The sequence below is a fragment of the Thalassophryne amazonica genome, chromosome 11 (assembly GCF_902500255.1).
Source record: "Thalassophryne amazonica chromosome 11, fThaAma1.1, whole genome shotgun sequence".
Classification (NCBI taxonomy): Eukaryota; Metazoa; Chordata; class Actinopteri; order Batrachoidiformes; family Batrachoididae; genus Thalassophryne; species Thalassophryne amazonica.
In genome coordinates, this window is record NC_047113.1 from 6,861,182 (window position 1) to 6,874,730 (window position 13,549).

General features: G+C 42.0%; 1 protein-coding gene across 1 annotated transcript in view; it reads left to right on the forward strand.

Annotated features, from left to right (window-relative positions):
- LOC117520008 (pro-neuregulin-2, membrane-bound isoform-like) overlaps positions 1-13,549 on the forward strand; it is a 447,661-nt gene that overhangs the window by 259,553 nt on the left and 174,559 nt on the right. The window lies entirely within an intron of this gene.

Sequence of the window (13,549 nt, forward strand, 5' to 3'; positions counted from 1 at the left end):
CTCACACCCCGAGCGGCTTCCCCCCTCCTGCTCCCCAAACTCATGAACAGTTAACCCTCGCATGACAACATGAACATTAACTCTGTGATCAACTTGTCCAAGTCCAGCAAATGCTCCAGAGGCTGTATTGTTGGTGTGAATAGTGATGTCGACGGCCCGAGTGAGCTTATTTTATGACCGCAATGCAGATGCCGTGCATGTGCAACACGTGCACGATGCATTCATAATACACCCGTAATACTGCCGTGATAATCTCAATGTGTCGGATCAGTTTCCTCACTACATGCATTATATAACCATGATTGTTCGTCATATATTCGCTATATATTATTAATATATCCATAATTCATACTGGGACATTTGTCATTTTTGGCCATTTTTGTTGCGGATGACAACAAATGCCCATAATTTGTATACTCAATTCATGCGCAATTAATCCTCTCCCCAGTGGGACAGGGCCCTAACACCTATAGACAAAAAAGTTATCTGAGAGGTCCAACAGAATGCTAGGATCTCAACTAAGGTAGTGATGACGAGGTTGGAGACATTACATGCCATCATTCATCACCTAAAAGGCTGCTGACCAAGGCCATTAATCCAAAATCAACATTAAAAGAAGAGGTGGGGGCACACAGCCAAGATATCAAAGCAGTGGCTTCAGGACAACTCTATGAATGTCTTAGAGTGGCCCAGCAAGAGCCCAGAACTGAATCTGATTGAACATCTCTGGAGAGATCTGAAAATAGCTGTGCACCGACACTCCCCATCCAACCTAATGGAGCTGGAGAGGTGCTGCAAAGAGGAATGGACCAAACCTGCCCAACTTGAGGTTGTAATTGAGCAAAGGCTGTGAATACTTATGTACATGGGATTTCTATTTTTTATTTTTGATAAATTTGCCAAAAAAAAAAAAAAAAATCTTTTTTCATCTTGTCATTATGGGGTGTTGTGAGTACAATTTTGAGGGGAAGAATGAATTTACTCTGTTATGGATTCAGGCTGTAACATTAAAAAAAGTGAAAAAGTGAAGTGCTGTGAATACTTTCCAGATGTACATGCATTTTTTGTTGTTGTTTGCCAGCATTTCTCAGTTCTGTATCAGTATGTGTGGTAATGCCTTGAAGTTTGCAAACATTGCAAAATAATTTTTCCGGTGTTGTTAAAGACTTTTAAGCCTGGGATTCTCTGGAAAGAGGATGAAGGGTTTATGTTTGAGGCACAACATCTGTCTGGTGAAGAAAGTTTTGGTTGCTGTTGAGTGTCGTCTTGAATCAGCAAAGCGATTTACAGAGAATCCGGCAAGAAGAAGCAGAAGTTGTAGTTACCAAACAGAATGGGGGAAATGGAGTGTTCAGAATTCTATTCCATGTAAAAATATCTGAATGAAGGAAGATGGGGAAGACAACAGTGTGTTCTGAGCGTTGTACGTGAACCTGACTCTTTATTCACACAACGAGCAGCTGTGAGGTGGCAGAGACGTAATCGTGCACAGCAGTGTGATTCATACCTGCACAATAATGTCACCACAGGAATTTATAAACCCTCTACACACCAAGAAAGGCAAGAACAGGGTTGTTTGAGCTCAAACAGAATTAGAACAGGAATTTATGCAAAAATTGCACAACATGACTTGAAAATTTTTGAAATGGCCAAATTAAAATCAGAAATCGATCAATTCTGCTGCTTTGAAAAGAAATTGTTTACACAAGTAGTTTACATTCAACAACAGTGAAAGAAATCCCAAACTGAAGTTATTCAAACAATCTGTAGTGTGCACTATATCAAATGCTTCTGTGGACTTTCTGTCATATCTCAAGAACGGCTGCTCAGTCTTAATTTTAATGTCAAAGTAACAGTGTACCCAGGTGATACCCGGGTCTGAGATGTTGTAGACATTTGTGATTGCTTCCTCTCTGTCAGTCCAGGTCTGTAGATGATAGGTCCCTGGATTTGACATTATCACGGAATGAGAAAATTTAATAAATACAAAACTGAATTTGTGTTTTTATGTAGATGATGGAGACAGTTTCACAAATTAATGCATCCCACATATTCTGGATGATAAAATTATTTTTAAGGGTGAAGTTAAATTAATGTACTGTATGTTACCTTTACCCTTACTGTGGTATCCAGTTCTTCTTGGTAGCAGACAATGTAAAGTGCTATTTGACACTGAACCATAGATCTAATAAATGATACAAAGATTCTGAAACACTATTATACAAATAATGAATATTTGAGTTCTATTGAATGAATGAAAGACATGAATGTTTTGTTTTGTAAAATGACAAAAATAGATCCTCGTCATTTGATATTTTATTAATGTATAAACAACAGAAAAGGTACATTTTGGTGTTTGTCACTGGTGCTTTGACATCAACAGTTCAACATGGACTTTAAATAGGAGTCCAAAATTGTTCTCAGTCAACTTGCAAAAACAATTCTGATGATGTAGTCCGAGATGTCCTGCACTGACTTCATGTACAGACTGCCGTCTACACTTTCCTCACTCCAGCGAAGAATCACATCAGAAATTTGTCCAGCTTTTCATCTTAACTTCATCCTCTTCATCCTAACACCTCTTCATGCCTCCAGATGGCTTACGATGTGCTGGATTTGTTTTTTGTGTGTGTGTGTGTGTGTGTGTGTGTGTGTGTGTGTGTGTGTGTGTGTGTGTGTGTGTGTGTGTGTGTGTTAGAAGAATTAGCACATCAGTTAGCTCATTCAAATCTTTGTCCATCAGCAAAACAAACTCCGCCATGTTTAGCTAAATGGCACCCCCACTAGTGTGTGCACGCGCAATATGCAATGGTACATCATGGATGGAACCAGATTTGCATGGTAAATGCAATGCAACACAAATATGGACAAATAATCCATGTCACATGACATACAAAGCGCCAATCAAATGACAAGGATCTATTCAACTGTTATATAAATAACATTATGCAACTGTTACGGAGTGGCAGGATTCGGGGTGCATATGGTAGTCAGAAAACGTCACTCCCCAACTCCAAAAGACGCTCTGGCCACAGACGCCATCGCCTGTGGGTTTAAGCCATCTGGTCAGAGCGCCTGCCTCCCATGCCGGAAACAATGAGTTTGTGTCTCAAGTGAAGCGAAGTAGGAGAGAAATGCATACACAATACAAAGGTTAAACAACCACATGTAACCACTATGGATAAAATTAAATACATTCGACATCATTGAAATGCCCTCTGGGATGGATTGCCTGAAATGATGTACGTATTTTAATTCACAATCGCCACCAGGGGCATGCATGTCATGCAAAAGTAGAGACCATTTATGTAAATGTATGAATTTTGTGCTTTTTATTCCATTATTCTCAATTATGTAATGGCTGAGTAGATCCTTGTCATTTGATTAGTGCTTTGTATGTCACGTGAGATGGATTATTCGTCCCATTTGTGTTGCATTGCATTTACAGTGCAAATTTGGTTCCATACATTTACGTAGTGCCATTGCACTGCACACACACACACAGTCACAAAACAAATTCACTGCACTGTCAGCCATCTGACGCGATTTTTTATTTTTTTATTATTTATTTTTCACGGCACTCAACTTTTCAACAAAAATGGCAAAGTTTGTTTTACTGACAGAAATACAGTCTTTTTTGGGGGGGGGGGGTAGTACACACGTGCACAAGCGCCTTCCCGCTCGTGAGCACGCAACGTGCGCACACTCACACAAGCCAGGCGGCACTTAGCTTTTAAACAAACATGGCGGAGTTTGTTTTGCTGATGGACACTGATTTGATGCACGGTGTTGTGAAAGTGTAGGAACACGGACCCACAACAGGGGGCGCAATGAATGGACAATGGAGGAAGTAAAAAACAAGATTTACTACTGAAACAAGCACGAGTAGTATAACAAACACAATGTTTAGGGTCGAATCCGCTGGTGTCGTGTGGGCAGGCTCGAAGATAGGAGACGTCCGTCTCAATCGAACCGGAACCACCCAGATCTCCACTGCCACCGAACCCTGGAAATACTGGAACCGCCAAGTCCCGAATTCCCAGGTGGCCACTGCCTCCGCTCGTCGGATCCGGTACTGCTGGCAGGAGAGAGCAAGAACACACAGGAGTGGATGAACGCACCCAGTACAGAGAGGGGAGAAGCCGCCTCCACCTCTTGGCAAAGTTCAGCAGGAAGGTGAGTACTTATCCAAAGAAGGAGGGTCTCAGTAGTCACCAGTCCTGAAAGGTTTAACAAGTTTGTCAATCACAGAATATGCTGCAGAGAATGTTACCTTGGTCTTAGGCGATATCTCGGCACTGAGGTGGAGACGCCGTCCTCCTGATATACCTCGGTGCTGAGTAGGAACAGCTGTGTTTGGTGATGGGTGACAGCTGTCACCCAGATTACTCCCATGATGCGGTAGCGCCCTCTGGTGCCTGGAGCCCGCACTCCAGGCAGGGCGCCCTCTGGTGGTGGTGGGCCAGCAGTACCTCCTCTTCAGCGGCCCACACAACACACGGCTTAGTGGACTTCATCGTCAGAATTATTTTTGGACTCCTATTAAAAGTTTGTGTTGGATTGTTGATGTCAAAGCAGCAGTGATGCACCAAAGCTGGATTAATTTGACTTTTTTCGCTACGCTGAGGAGGTACCAAAATGTAAATCCCTTTTCTTTTGTTTGTAAATTAATCTGTATACAATCCCGATTCCAATGAAGTTGGGATGTTGTGTAAAATGTCAATAAAAACAGAATACAATGATTTTCAAATCCTCTTCAACCTATATTCAATTGAATACACCACAAAGACAAGATATTTAATGTTTAAACTGATAAACTTTATTGTTTTTGTGCAAATATTTGCTCATTCTGAAACTGATGCCTGTAACATGTTTCAAAAAAGCTGGGACAGTGGTATGTTTGCCACTGTGTTACATCACCTTTCCTTCTAACAACACTCAATAAGTGTTTGGGAACTGAGGACACTAATTGTTGAAGCTTTGTAGGTGGAATTCTTTCCCATTCTTGCTTGATGTATAACTTCAGTTGTTCAACAGTCCGGGGTCTCCATTGTCGTATTTTGCGCTTCATAATGCGCCACACATTTTCAATGGGCAACAGGTCTGGACTGCAGGCAGGCCAGTCTAGTACCCGCACTCTTTTACTACGAAGCCACAATGTTGTAACACGTGCAGAATGTGGCTTGGCATTGTCTTGCTGAAATAAGCGAGATCCTTTACACAGTGATGTTGTTTTTTAATGCAGTGCCGCCTGAGGGATCGAAGGTCACGGGCATTCAGTGTTGGTTTTCGGCCTTGCCGCTTACATGTACAAAGTTCTCCAGATTCTCTGAATCTTCAGATTATATTATGGACTATAGGTGATGGACTCCTTCAATTCCTTGCAGTTGAACATTGAGAAACATTGTTCTTAAACTGTTGGACTATTTTTTTCATGCAGTTGTTCACAAAGTGGAGCTCCTCATCCCATCTTTGCTTGTGAGCAGCTGAGACTTTTGGGGATGCTCCTTTTATACCCAGTCATGAGGGTCCTCAGTTCCCAAACATTAATGTTGTTAGAAGGAAAGGTGATGTAACACAGTGGTAAACATACCACTGTCCCAGCTTTTCTGAAACATGTTGCAGGCATCCATTTCAAAATGAGCAAATATTTGCACAAAACAATAATGTTTATCAGTTTGAATATTAAATATTTTTGTCTTTGTGTTGTATTCAATTGAATATAGGTTGAAGAGGATTTGCAAATCATTGTATTCTGTTTTTATTTACATTTTACACAATATCCCAACTTATTTCGAATTTGTGTTGTATATAGAAGGCTATATGTATGTATGTATGTATCGATGTATGCGGCATGATTTGTGTTCAGGGTGAACTTCCACAATGATCAAGCGATTGACACCAAACTTGGTATGGTGACTGCGGGCACCGAGGCAGACATCTTTGGGGCCCTTAAGTTGAAATCGGATGTGCACAAACACACGTGTACACACACACGTTAGATTAAAGCATCACACACTCACTACATTAAAGCATCACACAAACACATTAGAGTGAAAGTTCTTTTTGTCTAAGAATTCTGGCAATGATGATTAAAGATGAATTCTGTAATAGATAAATAAAGAGATTAGACGAAAGCATTAAATTATTGGTTGCCCAGTAACCATAAAGAATTAAAGTGAAAGATCTTTTGTCTAAGATTTGTAGCAATAATGATTAAAGCTGAATTCTGTAATAGATAAATAGAAAAAGAGAATAGATTAAAGCATTAAATTATTGGTTGCCCAGTAACCATAAAGCATTAAAGTGAAAGTTCTTAAGTACAGACGTGCCATCAAATCAGAAAGGCACAGAAGTGACAAACACACAGTCAGCCTTAATAATTAGCAATAATGATTAAAGCTGAATTCTGTAATAGATGTATAGATTATTTCTAGCAAATATGATTAAAGCTGAATTCTGTAATAGATAAATAGAACGAGAGAATAGATTAAAGCATTAAATGATTGGTTGCCCAGTAACCATAAAGAATTAAAATGAAAGTTCTGAAGTACAGAAATATCAGAAAATCATAAAGGCACAGAAGTGACACACACAGTCGGCCTTATATAAATATACTTGCTTTGCAGCGGGTACACCCGCTAATATAATATAAAATGACAAGGTTCTATTTTAGCCGTTATATAAAACAAATAATGAATGGTTTTACATTCTTTCATTGATATGAATATTTCATGAGGTGAAAGCTGTAACTTACCAGTATGGAACATAATGGTATGTTCCAGCTTTCACCGAAAATACACAGAAGCAGAGGTGTTTGTGGTCTTTCTGTCACCCTAAGCAAAAGTCTGCTGAGGGGTCCACCTTACCTGTGAACCATGTAAAATTAGTGCATCAACGTACAGTAGTGTTCAGAATAATAGTAGTGCTATGTGACTAAAAAGATTAATCCAGATTTTGAGTATATTTCTTATTGTTACATGGGAAACAAGGTACCAGTAGATTCAGTAGATTCTCACAAATCCAACAACACCAAGCATTCATGATATGCACACTCTTAAGGCTATGAAATTGGGCTATTAGTAAAAAAAAGTATAAAAGGGGGTGTTCACAATAATAGTAGCTGCTGTTGATGCTACAAACTCAAAACTATTATGTTCAAACTGCTTTTTTTTTATAGCAATCCTGTGAATCACTAAACTAGTATTTAGTTGACTAACCACAGTTTTTCATGATTTCTTCACATCTGCGAGGCATTAATTTTGTTGGTTTGGAACCAAGATTTTGCTCGGTTACTAGTGTGCTTGGGGTCATTGTCTTTTTGAAACACCCATTTCAGCTCACCCATTGATCAGCTCCAGGATGATCAAAGACAGTCTGGAGTTACCTGTAAGTGCTGTGACAGTTAGAAGACACCTATGTGAAGCTAATTTATTTGCAAGAATCCTCCGCAAAGTCCCTCTGTTAAATATAAGACATGTGCAGAAGAGGTTACAATTTGCCAAAGAACACATCAACTGGCCTAAAGAGAAATGGAGAAATATTTTGTGGACTGATAAGAGTAAAATTGTTCTTTTTGGGTCCAAGGGCCGCAGACAGTTTGTGAGACGACCCCAAACTCTCAATTCAAGCCACAGTTCAGAGTGAAGACAGTGAAGCATGGTGGTGCAAGCATCATGATATGGGCATGTTTCTCCTACTATGGTGTTGGGCCTATATATCGCATACCAGGTATCATGGATCAGTTTGGATATGTCAAAATACTTGAAGAGGTCATGTTGCCTTATGCTGAAGAGGACATGCCCTTGAAATGGGTGTTTCAAAAAGACAATGACCCCAAGCACACTAGTAACCGAGCAAAATCTTGGTTCCAAACCAACAAAATTAATGCCTCGCAGATGTGAAGAAATCATGAAAAACTGTGGTTAGTCAACTAAATACTAGTTTAGTGATTCACAGGATTGCTAAAAAAAAAAAAAGCAGTTTGAACATAATAGTTTTGAGTTTGTAGCATCAACAGCAGCTACTATTATTGTGAACACCCCCTTTTATACTTTTTTTACTAATAGCCCAATTTCATAGCCTTAAGAGTGTGCATATCATGAATGCTTGGTCTTGTTGGATTTGTGAGAATCTACTGAATCTACTGGTACCTTGTTTCCCATGTAACAATAAGAAATATACTCAAAACCTGGATTAATCTTTTTAGTCACATAGCACTATTATTCTGAACACTACTGTAACTGTTATTTGCTAACAATAATCATTGGTTTCTCTCTCTCCTCATAATGGATAATTCCACTTCATCCTCTCAAAGTTGTCAACATTGAGAACACTACTTCCTTTGGTAGGACCTTCCTTATTTGCAGGGCCCTATGGAACGTGGCTAGTGTAACCAGATGACATACATTTGTGGGCACATCCAGTGGGGTTTGAACAACAGATTGCTCCTATGTGAGGCCAAGGCTCTACCAGGGCAGCTAAAGGAGAGTTCCACACTAGCCAAGTTTGTAGGAAAATCTTTTCAATCTGGACTTCACCTTGTTACACTAATAAGCCTACAGGGCAGTTTGACTATGGTCAGTCTGCTCCAGTAAATGTCATTTTTAGTGTACCACTGATGTCGTTGTGTTGGTCTGAAAATGAGGTATGGCACAGCACTGGTGGAATGTTATTATGAGCAAGCAGAAAGTAATTACACTAGAGATCACCCAAACCTGGTCAACCATTGAGTGTCGAATTATTCTGGTGTTTATGTTGCACAAAATTAAATGTGCCTCAGATAAAACGGGTTGGATCTCTATATTCACCATAGGATGTGTTTGTCTGTCAAAAAGTACATCAGCTCTGAAGCAGACTGACAGCTTAACAGAGTGACCCTTAACTGGAATAAAAGGTTTAAAGAAAAACTCGCTTGGAGCCACTGATTTTCAGTAACAATTTAGTTAATTTTTTGTAAAATCCATGCTCTGCGGCACAGACCATTTGAACCTGTGCACCGGGCGGAAATTTGCCGTTACTGGTGGATTAAAACTCATCTCTTGTGCAGTGCACGAAAGAAATAGCTTGCCTTGAGCGCAAAAACCTCCATCCCCCCCACTCCTCTCTTGCCACTCAGCAGTAAACACAGCAGGCAGCACGACAGATGTTTCACAGGTTTCTCTCCAGTATCGGAAAATCCCACAGGTTGGATCGGGAAATTCCAAATCCGGGAATGACAGTATCAGAACCCCGGATGTTGATTGCCGCTTATGTGCTTTGCCTCTTCTATACTGCAGGGCAACACTGGCAAGTTGTGAACCTCTGTACCTATGTGATGTCACACATCGCTGTTATAAGCAGCCACCATGGCTGCCTGCTGGTGGCTTTAGACCAACCATACTAAAAGGATTTTAACTTTAACATAAATGATCACACATGCCTACAACTTTTCATATGGGCTCTCAATATCATAATCTACCAACCCAATCATAAATTATCAGTGGGTTTTCTTTTTCTTTAAGAAAATTATTAAATGAGTACCTGCCTCTGCCTCTGCCTGATGTTTTTGTACTGCTGCTTGTTTTGGACTGCCTCAACATGTAGCAACCTCTGCTTGATTACTCACTGTGGTGGCATACCACTCACTGAAATGCATCTGAGTCTGCTGTGTCCATGGCTGGCCAGATCAATCTGTCAGGTTCGATGGTCAGGAATGGTTGGACACAAATGCAAGACTCAGACAAACAGCTCTGTGGTTCAAAAAGGTTTAGTGAGTAATCAAGCTGAGGTCGGAACATGTTGAGGCAGTCCAAAACAAGCAGCAGTACAAAAAACATCAGGCAGAGGCGGAGTCAGGTACACAGGCAGGTGATCAAAAAATGATGAGGCAAGCAGGACTACAAAACACATGAATAGAGCTGGAAAGAACCATCGATCTGGTGAGGGACTAGTGAAACCTGTGAGCTTTAAATACACACAGGTGATGAGCTGTAAAATAAGAACAGGTGTGCGTGAAAAGCACACCTGTTCTGAGGGTGTGGACAGACATAGTGAAACACCCACCACCAAACACCAAGAGGAAGACAAGAGATATAAGGACAGAGAAAACCCAACCAGGAATAGGACCAGCAAGATAACCAACATGCAATGAAAACAAACCAAACAATAACTGTCAGGGTTCGTGGTGGGCTGAAACTGGAAGCAGTAGGAGACCAATGCTGACTCACAGGCATGGTTGGTTTAGATGAATAAAAGGCTTTATCTCGAAACAAGGCATTGGGTTTGGTACACAGGTAGTCAGACATGGATGCAGAGATATCAGACATGGTACAGGCTGGGACGTGGTCCATAAACCAGGCAGAGTTCGTTCACACAGTGTCGAGGTATAACGCAGGAAAAACAAAGGCAGAGTCAAAATAAAATTCTGTGACTAGTCTAAAGAGGGCAAACAGACAAATGACTAACTAGAAAATAAATGATAAGCAAACAAAACCAGAGGTTATAGAATAGCGCAATAAATAACAAACTGAACTTAACCTGATAAGAAACACTGGAAGATAACCAAAACCTGAGACTAAAGCATGAAACAATAAATGTGATAAACAGAACAAAAGTAAGAATAAACCAACTAAAGGGATGAAGAGTGAAAGCAAAACAATAAATAGTAAAGTAAAACTATAAATGTGGTAAGCAAATTATACACAGAGAGTAAATCAAACAAAACCAATTAGAACCGAAGCATGACCATGAAAACCTGATGTGACAAAACACAGAAGGCTCAGAGCTTAGAAGATGAACAGGGTCGATAACTCAGGGGCGGTCCTGGAGGCGGGCCAACCGGGCAGCCGCTCGGGGCGGCATCGCGGGGGGGCGGCACGACCGTGCGGAAAAAAAACGGTCAAAAAAAAAAACGTGGTGGGGGGGTTGTCCTGACGGGGGGGTTCGTGGTTTCATTACGTTACGGCAGAGCGGCGTCCCCACCTTCCCGTCCCATGGCAGCTTTACTCTCACTCATTCCCGCAGCTTCACAGTGCTATAAACAGTAGCGAAGCAAAGACTGCAGCGAAACGAGATGAGTCATTGGATAAATACCGGGCTTTGTCCAGCCCATTGGATGCTCAGCGTGTCTAGGGGTCTATGGGGCAGTGGGCTGGTTTCTGCATGATGATTGGATGATCTGTCTGAGGATGAATCCCTTTTTGATTGACAGCGAAATGAAAGAATCAGCGATCTTTTGCTGTAAACATCTGTGGGAGCATTTTTTAATTTTCATTCTTTTCTGAGTTGAACCGGAGACTTTCCTAATCCTCTTACCGGCATTTTCTTTGTTAAAAACGACTAGCGACAAATCGAGCTTCTATTTCTGGTGTTGTTTTTTTTGTAGCTGCTTGTGTTTGGAGACTGACTTCTATCACTCTTTCTGACTTCTATCGCAGTTTCTGTCGGTACTGAGCAGCGGGTGCTGCTGAGCTTCTTCACCGTCACAAAGCACTCACAGGTAGACAAACTTCACACTAGCCTCGCGCCAGTCCCAGCTAGCGAGCTAGCTAGGTAGCAAGCTGCACATAATGGCAGACAATTTGAATGTTGTGCACCGGATTTTGGCGAAGCCATTTGATAGTCTTCCTTACGAAAAAGCCATGGCTGCTGTCATGGCTTCAGCTCTCAATGGTTTGCAGGCCAAAGTTAAAGCAATAGCCCCCAGGTCAATGTTTGTGCACTGCTATGCACACAGACTGAATCTGGTTCTGTCTCAGGGGGCTACATGCTTATATGAGTGCAGAATATTTTTTGCATCACTCTCTGGGTTTGCCACATTTTTCTCAAAATCCACGAAGAGGATGTCTTTTCTTGAGTCTGCAGGCTGCTCAAGGTTGCCCAGAAATGCTCCTATTCGATGGAATTTCACATCACGGATAGTGAGCACTGTGGCAAACAATTATGATGCCCTCCTGTAAACTTTTGAGATGATCATTGCAGATAAGTCCATGGATGATGACACATTAGACTGTGCCAATTTCTTTGTGTTTGTTATTGCAGTAGTCATTAAAACTGGAAATTTGTTATTGAAAATAGCTGTTGTGAGTTAATTTGTGGGATTGTGGGTGTTCTGGACGAACTCAGTGTTTTCATGGGTGGTGGGGCGGAGGTGGTGGCCACATTAGTGTGTGCGGGGGGGGGGGGGCGCACACAGGGGGTTTCGCCCAGGGAGTAAATCACTCTAGGACCGCCACTGCGATAACTATACCAGCAGGCCCTAAAGGGCCAGTTCATGACAATAACAGACTGAACATAAAGCAAAACTCCAAACCCCGACAATACCCTCCCCCCCCCCCCCAAGGGCTGACATCTGATGGCCCAGGGGAACCAGGATGAGCTGAATGAAAGTCTTGGATGAGGGATGGGTCCAAAACAAAGCGGGAGGGAATCCAAGACTGCTCTTCAGGGCCATAACCCCCCCAGTCCATGAGATACTGCACACCCCGACCCCATTGGCGAGAGTCCAGGAGATGCCGCACGGTAAAGACTGGCCCACCATCCACAAACCGCATTGGTGGCGGGGGAATGGCCGCAGGACACAAAGGGCTGGATGGGCTTCACATGACTGACGTGGAATGTAGGGTGGATATGAAGAGACCTCAGGAGATGGACAGAAACAGGATTAATAATCTTGGAACCAAGAAAGGGGCCAATGAACCTGGGAGCTAGTTTCCTGGGCTTTCTACATAATGGCAGGTTCTGCGTAGAGGGCCACACCTTCTGACCAATGACATAGGGAGGTGCCAGGGAACCTTTCAGATCGGCTGAGGCTTTGTAGGTCGCTCCCAGGTTTGTCGGCACTGGGTGATGACACAGAGAGCTGCGGGGACAGAAGAATGTGAGACAGCAGGAGAGAACAGAGAAGGTTGGTAACCATAAACCAAGTGAAATGGAGAGAACCCTGTTGAAGAGGTAGGTAAGCTGTTATGAGCGAGCTCTATCCATGACAACTGAGAAAACCAGGAGGCGGGTTGCTGTGAAGCCAGGATCCTGAGACCTTTTTCTAACTCCTTGCTTAACCTTTCAGTTTGACCATTAGGTTGAATGTGATAGTCAGAAGTGAGACTGGAGGTAACCCCTAGTAAGCAGCAAAACTTCCTCCAAAAATTAGAAACAAATTGAGGACCATGATCAGACACTACAGCTTGTGGAAAACTGTGCAGCTTGAAGACATGTGATAACATTACCTCTGCCATTTCTTTGGTGGATGGGAGCTTAGGAAGAACAACAAAATGTGCCATCTTTGACAGCCTATCTATGACAGTCAAAATAACAGTGTTTCCCTTAGAAGACGGCAACCCGGTAACAAAGTCAATTGAAACATGTTACCATGGATGCGTGGCCGAAGACCCGTTGCAGCCTGATTAGTGGACTTGTCCATAGCACAGGTTAGACAAACGTTCACATGTTCTGTGACATCTTGAGACAAACGTGGCCACCAAAATCTTTGTTGAAGAACGTAGCTTGTTTTCTTGATTCCTGGGCGATGCATAAAATGACTGTCGTGACCCCATTTAGTTTTCTCTGG